This window comes from Oncorhynchus tshawytscha, linkage group LG08, assembly GCF_018296145.1.
Source record: "Oncorhynchus tshawytscha isolate Ot180627B linkage group LG08, Otsh_v2.0, whole genome shotgun sequence".
Lineage (NCBI taxonomy): Eukaryota > Metazoa > Chordata > Actinopteri > Salmoniformes > Salmonidae > Oncorhynchus > Oncorhynchus tshawytscha.
In genome coordinates, this window is record NC_056436.1 from 82,664,076 (window position 1) to 82,680,259 (window position 16,184).

Sequence of the window (16,184 nt, forward strand, 5' to 3'; positions counted from 1 at the left end):
GGGCCTAGTCCGAACCATTAATCTTCCTCCACCAAACTTTACAGTTGGCACTATGCATTCAGGCAGGTAGTGTTCTCCTGGCATCCGCCTAACCCAGATTTGTCCGTTGTACTGCCAGATGGTGAAGCTTGATTCATCACTCCAGAGAATGCATTTCCACTGCTCCAGAGTTCAAAGGTGGCGAGCTTTACACCACTCCAGCCGACGCTTGTTATAGCGCATGGTGATCTTGGGCTTGTGTGCGGTTGCTCTGCCATGGAAACCCATTTCATGAAGCTCCTGAACAACAGTTATTGTGCCGACGTTGCTTCCAGAAGCAGTTTGGAACTCTGTAGTGAGTGTTGCAACCGAGGACAGAGAATTTTTACGAGCTACATGCTTGGTGGTCCCGTTCTGTGAGCTTTTGTGGCCTACCACTTCACAACTTAGCTGTTGTTGCTCCTAGACGTTTCCACTTCGCAATAACAGCACTTACAGTTGACCGGGGCAGCTCTAGCATGGCAGAAATTTGACGAACTGACTTGTTGGAAAGGTGGCATCCTATGACGGTGCCACATTGAAAGTCACTAAGCTCTTAAGTAAGGCCATTCTCCTGCCAATGTTTGTCTATGGAGACTGCATGGCTGTGTGCCCAACTTTATACACCTGTCAGCAACGGGTGTAGCTGAAATAGCCGAATCCACTCATTTGAAGGGGTGCCCACATACTGTTGTATATATAGTGTATTTTTTCAGACTTCCTCAAAAAAAAATCTTGTTTTTCACACATTATTTAAATCCAACGTTCCTCCCTTGGACCTCCTCCAATGAGATTTGCGGAAACGGGGATGGAGGAAGCAATAATTTGACCGCTAGTAATGTTTGCAGAGAGCCCCTGTGTGGTGTTGTTGGCTCTAGCCCAGTGCAACTGAATGAATGGCCTAGTACCAGTCTGCCCTCTGCCAACTTAACCCATCACCAGTCTCTCTCTCTCTAGTGACTGACTAATGTATGGATGGATAGTCTTAGGACACAGCAAGGGAAGGATGAGGGAAATGACATAACTAAAATATATCTTAAGATACCTTTTAAAGAGCACAGTGAGCACACATAAAAACTGTGATCCACCTAAAGTTTTGGGAACATTTTGAAAAGGACAGAAAGGCCCTCACACTGAACATGCTCCCAGTGTAATACCTTTATTGATGACCTTAAGATCCAACACGGATCTTCGTCAGGTCACCTGGTTAGATGGATCTTAACCAGGTCCCCTGGTTGGATGGATCTCCGTTAGGTCCCCTGGTTGGATGGATCTCCGTCAGGTCCCCTGGTTAGATGGATCTTCGTCAGGTCACCTGGTTAGTTGGATCTCTGTCAGGTCACCTGGTTAGATGGATCTCCGTCAGGTCACCTGGTTAGATGGATCTCCCTCAGGTCACCTGGTTAGATGGATCTGTGTCAGGTCACCTGGTTGGATGGATCTCCGTCAGGTCACCTGGTTAGATGGATCTCCGTCAGGTCACCTGGTTAGATGGATCTCCGTCAGGTCACCTGGTTGGATGGATCTCCGTCAGGTCACCTGGTTAGATGGATCTCCGTCAGGTCACCTGGTTAGATGGATCTCCGTCAGGTCACCTGGTTAGATGGATCTCCGTCAGGTCACCTGGTTAGATGGATCTCCGTCAGGTCACCTGGTTAGATGGATCTCCGTCAGGTCACCTGGTTAGATGGATCTCCGTCAGGTCACCTGGTTAGATGGATCTCCGTCAGGTCACCTGGTTAGATGGATCTCCGTCAGGTCACCTGGTTAGATGGATCTCCGTCAGGTCACCTGGTTAGATGGAAACGTTGCTAATAAAGGTGGTTATTGGGAGCAAATCAGCAGGTCTTTCTGTCCTTTTCAATGTTACTTTATTAGCCCACAGCACCGATGTCTTACAGGATGTGTTACTCTTTGACCACTAACTTTTCTATAACAACCAAATAAACAAAGCTAAAGTTACATTGTCCTTTCCTAACGTTACGTTGTCCTTCCCTGAGGTTACATTGTCCTTTCCTGAGGTTACGTTGTCCTTTCCTGAGGTTACGTTGTCCTTCCCTGAGGTTACATTGTCCTTTCCTGAGGTTACGTTGTTCTTTCCTGAGGTTACATTGTCCTTTCCTGAGGTTACATTGTCCTTTCCTGAGGTTACGTTGTCCTTTCCTAAGGTTACGTTGTCCGTTCCTATGGTTACGTTGTCCGTTCCTATGGTTACGTTGTCCGTTCCTATGGTTACGTTGTCCTTTCCTATGGTTACGTTGTCCTTTCCTGAGGTTACGTTGTCCTTTCCTGATGTTACGTTGTCCTTTCCTGAGGTTACGTTGTCCTTTCCTATGGTTACGTTGTCCTTTCCTATGGTTACGTTGTCCTTTCCTAACGTTACGTTGTCCGTTCCTATGGTTACGTTGTCCGTTCCTATGGTTACGTTGTCCTTTCCTATGGTTACGTTGTCCTTTCCTAAGGTTACGTTGTCCTTTCCTGAGGTTACGTTGTCCTTTCCTAAGGTTACGTTGTCCTTTCCTGAGGTTACGTTGTCCTTTCCTGAGGTTACGTTGTCCTTTCCTGAGGTTACGTTGTCCTTTCCTGAGGTTACGTTGTCCTTTCCTAAGGTTACGATGTCCTTTCCTGAGGTTACGTTGTCCTTTCCTGAGGTTACGTTGTCCTTTCCTGAGGTTACGTTGTCCTTTCCTGAGGTTACGTTGTCCTTTCCTAAGGTTATATTGTCCTTTCCAGCGCAGTTCCAGCACAGTTCCAGCAATTATGATGGATGTGTAACCAGGCTGTACAAATGGGCTCAACTCAGTTTGGCTATGTAGTGGAAAGCAGGGGCGCAACATTCCCCCCCCCCCACACACACACACACAGTTATATTATTGGAATGTGATACAAAACGAGGCAACGGTGTGCTTTAGGACCATGTGGACGCCTCCAAGCTGTTTGGAGTGTTTATCCGACTGTAAAAAAATATATATAGACAAAAAAAAACACTGTTCTACCCATCGTTTGGGAAACACCCTATTTGATCTAATGATTTTTAATGTGCAAAGCTACCATGTTGTATTTGTGTTGCTTTAGAAAATAGACAATGAATTGTCTCGATATACATTGTGATGATAACGTTTCCCTGACAGCCAGGTGTAGGTCCTGAAAGAAGAGGCATCTGATAAAACATCAGAGTAATATAAGATCTCCGTGGTTTCAGTTACTGCAACGCCAAACAGCTGTAGTTATGGTTACTACGGTAACGTTGTGAACTGGACAAAGACTCAAGAGAGGACAGTCGTAAAACAAAACGATAGGCAATAAAATGGGAATAAAATGGTGAAAGATTAATTTTGTCATCCGTGTGTCAACAGAATCCATGATGACTGGTCTAGACAGAGAGATGGTGCCAGCCTGGGCCGCCATCCGTCCTCCATTGTGTGTGTGTGTGTGTGTGTGTGTGTGTGTGTGTGTGTGTGTGTGTGTGTGTCTGTGTGTGTGTGTGTGTGTGTGTGTGTGTGTGTGTGTGTGTGTGTGTGTGTGTGTGTGTGTGTGTGTGTGTGTGTGTGTGTGTGTGTGTGTGTCTGTGTCTGTGTGTGTGTGTCTGTGTGTGTGTGTGTGTGTGTGTGTGTGTGTGCGTGTGTGCCGCCATCCGTCCTCCATTGTGTGTGTGTGTGTGTGTGTCTGTGTGTGTGTGTGTGTGTGTGTGTGTGTCACCATCCCTCCTCCACTGTCATTCAAATTTGCTGCAGTCCTGCAGGTACTGACCCATCAACCCACTGTATTAAGGCTACCAGAGAAGACCAAGCTTTTAGTCTGTTTCTGAAATGGAACTCGATTTCCTACATAGTGCACTACTTTAGACCAGAGCTCTATAGAACCCTATTCCCTACATAGTGCACTACTTTAGACCAGAGCTCTATAGAACCCTATTCCCTACATAGTGCACTTCTTTAGACCAAAAGCACTACATATGGAATAGGGTGCTATTTCAGACTTATCCTTAGTTTCAACAGCTTTCCTGAATACATCAAATATTTAAACATCTATATTAGTTTCTATCTCTGGAGGAAATACAGCTGTAGATGGATGGATCTATTAACGACTGTGACCTGATATAACCCTGTAGATGGATGGATCTATTAACTACTCTGACCTGATATAACCCTCTATCTCTGGAGGACCCACGGTCCTAACTACTGTGACCTGATATAACCCTGTAGATGGATGGATCTACTAACTACTGCGACCTGATATAAGCCTGTAGATGGATTTATCTACTAACTACTGTGACCTGATATACGCCTGTAGATGGATGGAGCTACTAACTACTGTGACCTGATATAACCCTGTAGATGGATGGAACTACTAACTACTGTGACCTGATATAAGCCTGTAGATGGATGGATCTACTAACTACTGTGACCTGATATAAGCCTGTAGATGGATTTATCTACTAACTACTGTGACCTGATATACGCCTGTAGATGGATGGAGCTACTAACTACTGTGACCTGATATAACCCTGTAGATGGATGGATCTACTAACTACTGTGACCTGATATAAGCCTGTAGATGGATTTATCTACTAACTACTGTGACCTGATATACGCCTGTAGATGGATGGAGCTACTAACTACTGTGACCTGATATAACCCTGTAGATGGATGGATCTACTAACTACTGTGACCTGATATAAGCCTGTAGATGGATTTATCTACTAACTACTGTGACCTGATATACGCCTGTATCTCTGCTGCTCCAGTACAGTACACCCATTGTCCTCTATTCTCCACTACACCCACACGGGCCTCACAGTGTGCATGTGTAACAAACACACAGCTAGCACAAAGCAGGAGATGTCACAAACACACAGCTGGCACAAAGCAGGATATGTCACAAAGACACAACTAGCACAAAGCAGGAGATGTCACAAACACACAGCTGGCACAAAGCAGGAGATGTCACAAACACACAGCTAGCACAAAGCAGGAGATGTCACAAACACACAGCTAGCACAAAGCAGGAGATGTCACAAACACACAGCTAGCACAAAGCAGGAGATGTCACAAACACACAGCTAGCACAAAGCAGGAGATGTCACAAACACACAGCTAGCACAAAGCAGGAGATGTCACAAACACACAGCTAGCACAAAGCAGGATATGTCACAAACACACAGCTAGCACAAAGCAGGAGAGGTCACAAACACACAACTAGTACAAAGCAGGAGATGTCACAAACACACAGCTAGCACAAAGCAGGAGATGTCACAAACTTACAGCTAGCACAAAGCAGGAGATGTCACAAACACACAGCTAGCACAAAGCAGGAGATGTCACAAACACACAGCTAGCACAAAGCAGGAGATGTCACAAACTTACAGCTAGCACAAAGCAGGAGATGTCACAAACTTACAGCTATCACAAAGCAGGAGATGTCACAAACACACAGCTAGCACAAAGCAGGAGATGTCACAAACACACAGCTAGCACAAAGCAGGAGATGTCACAAACACACAGCTAGCACAAAGCAGGAGATGTCACAAACTTACAGCTAGCACAAAGCAGGAGATGTCACAAACACACGGCTAGCACAAAGCAGGAGATGTCACAAACTTACAGCTAGCACAAAGCAGGAGATGTCACAAACACACAGCTAGCACAAAGCAGGAGATGTCACAAACACACAGCTAGCACAAAGCAGGAGATGTCACAAACACACAGCTAGCACAAAGCAGGAGATGTCACAAACACACAGCTAGCACAAAGCAGGAGATGTCACAAACACACAGCTAGCACAAAGCAGGAGATGTCACAAACACACAGCTAGCACAAAGCAGGAGATAACTGACATGCTCTTCTGCCAGTTTATTAGTTGTTGTCGACCTGTCGTGTATTTTTTTGGAACACATCATGAATTCTGCAACATTGTTACCTCTCTGCGGTACCCGAGCTGACAGAGTGGAAAATCTATCGCTGTGCCCTTGAGCAAGGCACTTAACCCTAATTTGCTCCAGGGGTGCCGTATTACTATAGCTGACCCTGTAAAACAATACATTGTTTTAAACAATACATTGTTTCACTGCACCTATCCGGGTTTTGGAACAATAAAACATAAATTGTATTTGTATTTTATTACAAGAGGATCTTTTTGTGATGGGGCCCACCTGATTGTAAACTGTAGTATAATAATAATAACAATAGAATAAAGTACTTAATTTGAACCATACTGTATAATGTATCAATAAAGTTATGTCCGTCAACACCACATTATGAAAGACTATTCTAAGCCATGGTTCCCTTACCCGGCAGGGTAGCCTAGCGGTTAGAGTGTAGAGGTGGCAGGCTCGCCTAGTGGTTAGAGGCAGGGTAGCCTAGTGGTTAGAGGCAGGGTAGCCTAGTGGTTAGAGTGTAGAGGTGGCAGGGTCGCCTAGTGGTTAGAGGCAGGGTAGCCTAGTGGTTAGAGTGTAGAGGTGGCAGGGTCGCCTAGTGGTTAGAGGCAGGGTAGCCTAGTGGTTAGAGTGTAGAGATGGCAGGGTCGCCTAGTGGTTAGAGGCAGGGTAGCCTAGTGGTTAGAGTGTAGAGATGGCAGGGTCGCCTAGTGGTTAGAGGCAGGGTAGCCTAGTGGTTAGAGTGTAGAGGTGGCAGGGTCGCCTAGTGGTTAGAGTGTAGAGGTGGCAGGGTCGCCTAGTGGTTAGAGTGTAGAGGTGGCAGGGTCGCCTAGTGGTTAGAGGCAGGGTAGCCTAGTGGTTAGAGTGTAGAGATGGCAGGGTCGCCTAGTGGTTAGAGGCAGGGTAGCCTAGTGGTTAGAGTGTAGAGGTGGCAGGGTAGCCTAGTGGTTAGAGTGTAGAGGTGGCAGGGTCGCCTAGTGGTTAGAGTGTAGAGGTGGCAGGGTCGCCTAGTGGTTAGAGTGTAGAGGTGGCAGGGTCGCCTAGTGGTTAGAGTGTAGAGGTGGCAGGGTAGCCTAGTGGTTAGAGTGTAGAGGTGGCAGGGTCGCCTAGTGGTTAGAGTGTAGAGGTGGCAGGGTCGCCTAGTGGTTAGAGTGTAGAGGTGGCAGGGTCGCCTAGTGGTTAGAGGCAGGGTAGCCTAGTGGTTAGAGTGTAGAGATGGCAGGGTCGCCTAGTGGTTAGAGGCAGGGTAGCCTAGTGGTTAGAGTGTAGAGATGGCAGGGTCGCCTAGTGGTTAGAGGCAGGGTAGCCTAGTGGTTAGAGTGTAGAGGTGGCAGGGTAGCCTAGTGGTTAGAGTGTAGAGGTGGCAGGGTCGCCTAGTGGTTAGAGTGTAGAGGTGGCAGGGTCGCCTAGTGGTTAGAGGCAGGGTAGCCTAGTGGTTAGAGTGTAGAGATGGCAGGGTCGCCTAGTGGTTAGAGGCAGGGTGGCAGCCTAGTGGTTAGAGTGTAGAGGTGGCAGGGTCGCCTAGTGGTTAGAGTGTAGAGGTGGCAGGGTCGCCTAGTAGTTAGAGTGTAGAGGTGGCAGGGTCGCCTAGTGGTTAGAGTGTAGAGGTGGCAGGGTCGCCTAGTGGTTAGAGTGTAGAGGTGGCAGGGTCGCCTAGTGGTTAGAGTGTAGAGGTGGCAGGGTCGCCTAGTGGTTAGAGTGTAGAGGTGGCAGGGTAGCCTGGTGGTTAGAGTGTAGAGGTGGCAGGGTCGCCTAGTGGTTAGAGTGTAGAGGTGGCAGGGTAGCCTAGTGGTTAGAGCGTTGGACTAGTAACCGGAAGGTTGCAAGTTCCAACCCCCGGCCTGACAAGGTACAAATCTGTCGTTCTGCCATTGAACAGGCAGTTTCATTGAAAATAAGAATTTGTTCTTAACTGACTTTTAAATAAAGGTAAAATAAATAAAAATATTCCATCCGTTGTAGCATGCGTAAGACTTCATGGCTGTTTTTATTGGGAGGTTCAGGGCCAACCACATGGTGTATTGTATTGAGTAAGGCAGTAAGTCTATCACGGGACCAGGGGCTCCCACAGCTAAACAACACAGAATAAAACACTGTTTAATTACACCCCGTGGAAGACTTTCAACAAATACGGTTGAAACTTTTTTAAATTAATCTTGATAAATGTATTTATGAAGACGCACATAAATGGGATGTGATAATGGTCTCTTCTGGCTCTGGTGGGGACTGCTGCTATTGCATAGTGTTGATGTTCATGATAAAATACGATTGTTGATGGGCGGTTTTTGTTTCGCATTTCAATTACAGCCCAAACTCACAACCGTGTTGTGTATCCCCAACATGATAGAGTTAACAAAAACTGTTGGACCAGTGGACCCCAAACATACTGTAGTTTCAACTGTCAAAACAACAACTGTTGGGCCAGTGGACCCCAAACATACTGTAGTTTCAACTGTCAAAACAACTGTTGGGCCCCAAACATATTGTAGTTTCAACTGTCAAAACAACTGTTGGGCCAGTGGACCCCAAACATGCTGTAGTTTCAACTGCCAAAACAACAACTGGTGGGCCCCAAACATATTGTAGTTTCAACTACCAAAACAACAAAAAACAAACAAATCCACACTCTGCACACTGACGCGTCCAAATCACATATTTATCCTTTTTGGAGCAGGATATTTTTTGCTATTTAAAGGCACTGTGATGGACTAATGTAATTACATCAAGATGCTGTTGTGACATGTAACAGAGGGTCTGGGCTGTTTGTAATATTCTCCTCCACATTAGATCTGCTGCAGTCCACTGTACTGTCCCCTCTCCCCTCCTGCGGTGATAGTGTGTACATCCCAAATGGCACCCTATTCCCTATATAGTGCACTATTTTTGACTAGAGCATTATGGGAAGATTGTCCCATTTGGGATGAGTCCAGTGTCTTCAGTGGGAAGGAAGGAACTTTTCTTCAGGCTCTGGAAATGTCCGCAATTATTTTTACCTCTTCAGTTTCTCTCTCTCTCTCTCTGTCTCGCTTGTTCTCTCTCTCTCCGCACTAAAATCCATTAATACTTTGATTTAAATTTGCTCTGTGTGTAATTAATTAAAATATTACTAAATTAGAATATTCTGTCCTGCTGGAATACATCTCAAGAAGATATTATCAGATATTTGGATTGCACTGGATAACTTGGCAAAGATGAGAAAACGTACTCAAATTACCCTTATATTGCATAGCAATTTCTCAGCAGATATCAGGTTATAGTTAGAATTACACATTAACACCACTGCATTATTTATTACAATATGTTAATATCATATTGATTAAGATTGATATAGGTTCTTCAACTCATTACAGAAAAAAGTAACCGAGTGGGAGGTAGTGGTAACTCCAGAGGGCTTTTGAGAAGTCATTCATTATGAGTTCAATAGTAAAAAGCTGAAATCCACTTTTGGTCAACATTGTGTCTTCATACTTATATGAAATTATGTCCGTAAATTGTAAAAATATATCCCTTTAATGGAATTCATTTAATTCAAGTACATTTCTAGATTCAAAGTGAGCAGATATTTACATATTAACCCCTGAATGAGATGTGAAATTACTGGGATGACGTGGGTTCAGTAATAAACAAGTGTGTAATCAGGAGAATAGGAGAGAGTTATAGACCATCCAAAGGGAACTACCATTCATTGACACTTCATCTCTGAGCTCTGAATATGGTTGATGGTTGGTTCACTCACTGTTACGACAACACTGTAGTCAATCTCATTTAACCCCCTCTAGACTAGGTTCATCATTTACATGAGCTACGTTCATGATTTCAACTAGCCTCTACAGAGGCATGATGTGATGAGGTTTCCTATCTCTTCACTGACCTTTTACTCTGTTGGCTCCATTTCATACGGAATACATGATGTGAAATAGGAGACCTCCCAGACTGGGATACAACACATCATGTGAATTAGGAGACCTCCCAGACTGGGATACAACACATCATGTGAAATAGGAGACCTCCCAGACTGAGATACAACACATCATGTGAAATAGGAGACCTCCCAGACTGAGATACAACACATCATGTGAAATAGGAGACCTCCCAGACTGAGATACAACACATCATGTGAATTAGGAGACCTCCCAGACTGAGATACAACACATCATGTGAAATAGGAGACCTCCCAGACTGGGATACAACACATCATGTGAATTAGGAGACCTCCCAGACTGAGATACAACACATCATGTGAAATAGGAGACCTCCCAGACTGGGATACAACACATCATGTGAAATAGGAGACCTCCCAGACTGGGATACAACACATCATGTGAATTCGGAGACCTCCCAGACTGAGATACAACACATCATGTGAAATAGGAGACCTCCCAGACTGAATTAGACCTCCCAGACTGAGATACAACACATCATGTGAAATAGGAGACCTCCCAGACTGAGATACAACACATCATGTGAATTAGGAGACCTCCCAGACTGGGATACAACATCACATCATGTGAATTAGGAGACCTCCCAGACTGAGATACAACACATCATGTGAATTAGGAGACCTCCCAGACTGGGATACAACACATCATGTGAATTAGGAGACCTCCCAGACTGAGATACAACACATCATGTGAATTAGGAGACCTCCCAGACTGAGATACAACACATCATGTGAAATAGGAGACCTCCCAGACTGGGATACAACACATCATGTGAAATAGGAGACCTCCCAGACTGGGATACAACACATCATGTGAATTCGGAGACCTCCCAAACTGAGATACAACACATCATGTGAAATAGGAGACCTCCCAGACTGGGATACAACACATCATGTGAATTAGGAGACCTCCCAGACTGGGATACAACACATCATGTGAAATAGGAGACCACCCAGACTGGGATACAACACATCATGTGAGTTAGGAGACCTCCCAGACTGAGATACAACACATCATGTGAAATAGGAGACCTCCCAGACTGGGATACAACACATCATGTGAAATAGGAGACCTCCCAGACTGAGATACAACACATCATGTGAATTAGGAGACCTCCCAGACTGAGATACAACACATCATGTGAAATAGGAGACCTCCCAGACTGGGATACAACACATCATGTGAATTAGGAGACCTCCCAGACTGGGATACAACACATCATGTGAATTAGGAGACCTCCCAGACTGGGATACAACACATCATGTGAATTAGGAGACCTCCCAGACTGGGATACAACACATCATGATACAACACATCATGTGAAATAGGAGACCTCCCAGACTGGGATACAACACATCATGTGAAATAGGAGACCTCCCAGACTGGGATACAACACATCATGTGAGTTAGGAGACCTCCCAGACTGAGATACAACACATCATGTGAAATAGGAGACCTCATGGCTATGTGTGTTTGACGTGTTTAATCTCCCCTCTAATGTTCTCTCTTGTTGTATGTGAGTGTTGTATTACCTCAGCAGAACACCTGCTATGGGCTTGATGTAGGAGTTCTGCAATAACAGACGGACAATGGATTCCTTGGTTACACACGCCCTGCAGCCTCACACACCCTGCAGCCTCACAACAGAGGCTTGGTTACACACTGTCACACCCTGATCTGTTTCACCTGTCTTCGTGATTGTCTCCACCCCCCTCCAGGTGTCACTCATCGTCCCCATCACCCCCTGTGTATTTATACCTGTGTTCTCTGTCTGTCTGTTGCCAGTTCGTCTTGTTTGGTCAAGTCAACCAGTGGGTTTTTCCCCTATCAGCGCCTGCTTTTCCCCCATCTCTCTCTTTTCTCATCCTCCTGGTTTTGGTGCAACATCAGTGCTCCCAAATCCCTTGGCTTCAATCTGATCAGTGCTCCTACACTACCATTGGCTTCAATCTGATCCGTGCTCCTACACTACCATTGGCTTCAATCTGATCCGTGCTCCTACACTACCATTGGCTTCAATCTGATCCGTGCTCCTACACTACCATTGGCTTCAATCTGATCCGTGCTCCTACAGTACCACTGGCTGCAATCTGATCCGTGCTCCTACACTACCATTGGCTTCAATCTGATCCATGCTCCTACAGTACCATTGGCTTCAATCTGATCAGTGCTCCTACACTACCATTGGCATCAATCTGATCAGTGCTCCTACACTACCATTGGCATCAATCTGATCAGTGCTCCTACACTACCATTGGCATCAATCTGATCAGTGCTCCTACACTACCATTGGCATCAATCTGATCAGTGCTCCTACCCTTGGCATCTACAATATCAATGTAATGCATGTATCTATGTGTCACCGAAATCAATCATTAATTATATTGAATATCCCTTAATACCTCTTTGTTGTCACTCTGTAGTCTATTGTCATTTGTTTTATGTAGGCCTATAAGTTCTCTACTCAAGTCTGCCTGTTCTGTAGGCCTATAAGTTCTCTACTCAAGTCTGCCTGTTCTGTAGGCCTATAAGTTCTCTACTCAAGTCTGCCTGTTCTGTAGGCCTATAAGTTCTCTACTCAAGTCTGCCTGTTCTGTAGGCCTATAAGTTCTCTACTCAAGTCTGCCTGTTCTGTAGGCCTATAAGTTCTCTACTCAAGTTGCCTGTTCTGTAGGCCTATAAGTTCTCTAAAGTCTGCCTGTTCTGTAGGCCTATAAGTTCTCTACTACTCAAGTCTGCTATTCTGTAGGCCTATAAGTTCTCTACTCAAGTCTGCCTGTTCTGTAGGCCTATAAGTTCTCTACTCAAGTCTGCCTGTTCTGTAGGCCTATAAGTTCTCTACTGAAGTCTGCCTGTTCTGTAGGCCTATAAGTTCTCTACTCAAGTCTGCCTGTTCTGTAGGCCTATAAGTTCTCTACTCAAGTCTGCCTGTTCTGTAGGCCTATAAGTTCTCTACTCAAGTCTGCCTGTTCTGTAGGCCTATAAGTTCTCTACTCAAGTCTGCCTATTCTGTAGGCCTATAAGTTCTCTACTCAAGTCTGCCTGTTCTGTAGGCCTATAAGTTCTCTACTGAAGTCTGCCAAAAAGCATAATGGGTTCTAAATAACAATATAACAGCACATTGTAGACAATATTTATCCATGAAAAGTATTTTACAATAAGTAACGTACATTACCAGAAATAACCATTTGGTGTCCGTGAAATCTACTAAATCCGGGACTATATAAAGTTGACTTGAACTATTCTAGGGGATACAAAAATGCGAACCGTGTATGTTGTGATATTTTCAGTATCTTTCTTTGGCGAAGCTTGAAGTGGTAGTATGAATAGTGAAGGGGGCGGTAGGGAGAGGAAAATAGACGAGAGAGGGGGTAGACTGAGGGCGTGCGATACTACTGGAGCATTTACCGGTGGAGGATACAGACACACTGGTTGGTTGGGGACCGAGAGAGCCGCTGCCTGACTTTCTCCAGTCGTTCTAAGGTTTGTAAAACTACCGATCAATTCATTCTGAGGAACAACAATTTACCATAGCTGGAACACGTTTTGACTTTCCACTTGACTGGTACTGAAACCAGCTAGGGCTACTGGTAGTGCGAACTGAAGTCGAAGATGGAGAAAGGGTTGGGCACGCGATGGTTTCAAGGCGTGTTGAGCTGTTAGTTTCAGCACCGTGTTGTTGGAAGAAGACAAGAGTGCTCATGGTTGTTGCCTATTTTGACACCATAATCTCGCCGTAGGTGAGGGGGAATTTGTGTCCTCCTCAAAGCTATTGAGCGCGGTTGAGAAAGGAGAGATGCGTGTGTGTAACGCTGATGTTTTTCCCGGAATGGGCAGTTGTTGTGCATGCATTAGATAGTCTATTGAGATGCTCTATTCGATGAGCGATTGGTTTGAACAAAATATTGACATGTCTATTGTGTTGTTTAAGTTGTACATGCATGTTATATGTTGTATGCGTAGACCAACGTGTTTTTGTTGACGGTGTAGGTTACCAGTCTGTTGAAATGAACCACATTCAGGTTATGGACACATTAAATATTTGATGTGATGCTAAATTGATTAGCCAATATATGCATGCTATATGCACTCACAACGTGTGTGTGTGTGTGTGTGTGTGTGTGTGTGTGTGTGTGTGTGTGTGCGAGAGAGAGAGAGAGAGAGAGATAATGTGAACATAAGTATACAGACTACAGAAACATCTAGTACACTGGTCCACCAATTAGACCATGTTAACCCTTGTTGTTGAGAACTATGAGTTCAACATTTACAGTCAGTGCCAGTGTTTCACCATTAGCCTACCAATGGTAATACTTTTGACAGTTGCTTATAGCTGAAAGCAACGTCCTCCAGCCATGTAAGTACAGTAGCCTATCAGAGCTTGGAGGCAGCCAACCCTACAGTTCATTCATGCAACCCTCATTCATGTTAAGTGCGAGAACCTTTTGGACAAAGATGTCATAATATGCAGCGAGGTCATATAGAATGCTTTGTTTGCATCCAATGCTAAAATGTTCAAGTAAAACACCTACAGTGTATGTTGTGACAATTGTATAGCTGTAATATTAGCCTACAGCCTCCAGCAGCTGCTGAGGAGGAAATGCCACACAGGCTTGCCTGTCACCTAGTTGGAAAGAGATTAATTGTCTTGTCAATAGTGGGCTGACGATGACAGATGTGGAGATGGAGAGTTTGATGATTCCTGTGTGAGTTCTATTCTGTCAGCAGAGGAGATAGAGGGGGAGAGAGTGAGAGAGGGGAGAAGGTGAGAGAGGCGAGAAGGAGAGAGAGTGGGAGAGAGTGAGAGAGGGGAGAAGGAGAGAGAGGGTTGAGGGAGAGAGAAAGAGAGAGGGGGGAGAGAAAGAAAGAGAGAGAGAGAAAAGAGAGGGGGAGAGAGAGATAGAAAGAGGGAGGGGGAGAGAGAGAAAAGAGACCTAGCTGCAGGCAGGGACTGAGCTGCTGAACCACAGAGGACTCAAACTGATGAATTATTAATACAATCTCCCACAGAAATAAACCTCAATCAAGATGTTGTGAGATGTTTATAATGCAATAATGAAAACAATAAAAATAACTACTGTTACAATTACCTGGACAAATTGTCCCTGTGATGAGGATGTTACCATGCTGGTTCAAAGGAATTACCTCGATCTGTATTTCCGTAGCCAGTAGACATAGTGTTTGCCAAATGGCACCTTATTCCCTATATAGTGCACTACTTTTTACCAGTGTCCCAAATGGCACCTTATTCCCTATATAGTGCACTACTTTTTACCAGTGTCCCAAATGGCACCTTATTCCCTATATAGTGCACTACTTTTTACCAGTGTCCCAAATGGCACCTTATTCCATATATAGTGCACTACTTTTTACCAGTGTCCCAAATGGCACCTTATTCCCTATATAGTGCACTACTTTTTACCAGTGTCCCAAATGGCACCTTATTCCCTATATAGTGCACTACTTTTTACCAGTGTCCCAAATGGCACCTTATTCCATATATAGTGCACTACTTTTTACCAGTGTCCCAAATGGCACCTTATTCCCTATATAGTGCACTACTTTTTACCAGTGTCCCAAATGGCACCTTATTCCCTATATAGTGCACTACTTTTGACCAGAGGAGCTGATTGTAATTGAATAGAGCTTCTAGAGCTGAAATGAAACCAGGTAAGTGATAATGATTCTAATCTATCTGAAATGGTATGACGATGGTCCCTAAGAACTTCATGGATCGAGCTTCTGATCCATCTGAAATGGTATGACGATGGTCCCTAAGAATTTCATGGATAGAGCTTCTGATCTATCTGAAATGGTATGCTGATGGTCCCTAAGAATTTCATGGATCGAGCTTCTAATCTATCTGAAATGGTATGCTGATGGTCCTAAGAACTTCATGGATAGAGCTTCTGATCCATCTGAAATGATATGCTGATGGTCCCTAAGAACTTCATGGATAGAGCTTCTGATCCATCTGAAATGATATGCTGATGGTCCCTAAGAACTTCATGCCGGCTCAAAGGATGTTATCTGTGGTCTTATCTTTCCTTGCCAGACTTGTCTTGCTGTAAAGTGCCTAGACCCTTGGTACATATATTTGAAAATAAAAATGCATGCACGGAGGTGTACACACACACACACACACACACACACACACACACACACACACAGCACAGTAACACACACAGTAGTGACAGCATATACACGTGCAGACCAGGTGAGATATACAGTTATGATGATGGGTGGTTCAACTATTGTATACATAAGTAGTTAGCAGCACCTCGCTACGCCCACAGTAACATCTACTAAACGCGTGTATACGACCAATGACATCTACTAAACACGTGTAT

General features: G+C 44.6%; 1 protein-coding gene across 1 annotated transcript in view; it reads left to right on the plus strand.

Annotated features, from left to right (window-relative positions):
* Nucleotides 1-13,210: 13,210 nt before the first annotated feature.
* The window catches only part of LOC112257053 (complexin-2), a 52,660-nt gene continuing 49,686 nt past the window's right edge, over nucleotides 13,211-16,184 (plus strand). The window contains exon 1 of the mRNA XM_042326079.1: nucleotides 13,211-13,317. The gene's annotated coding sequence lies outside the window, so the exon portion shown is untranslated. The remainder of the gene's footprint in view (nucleotides 13,318-16,184) is intronic.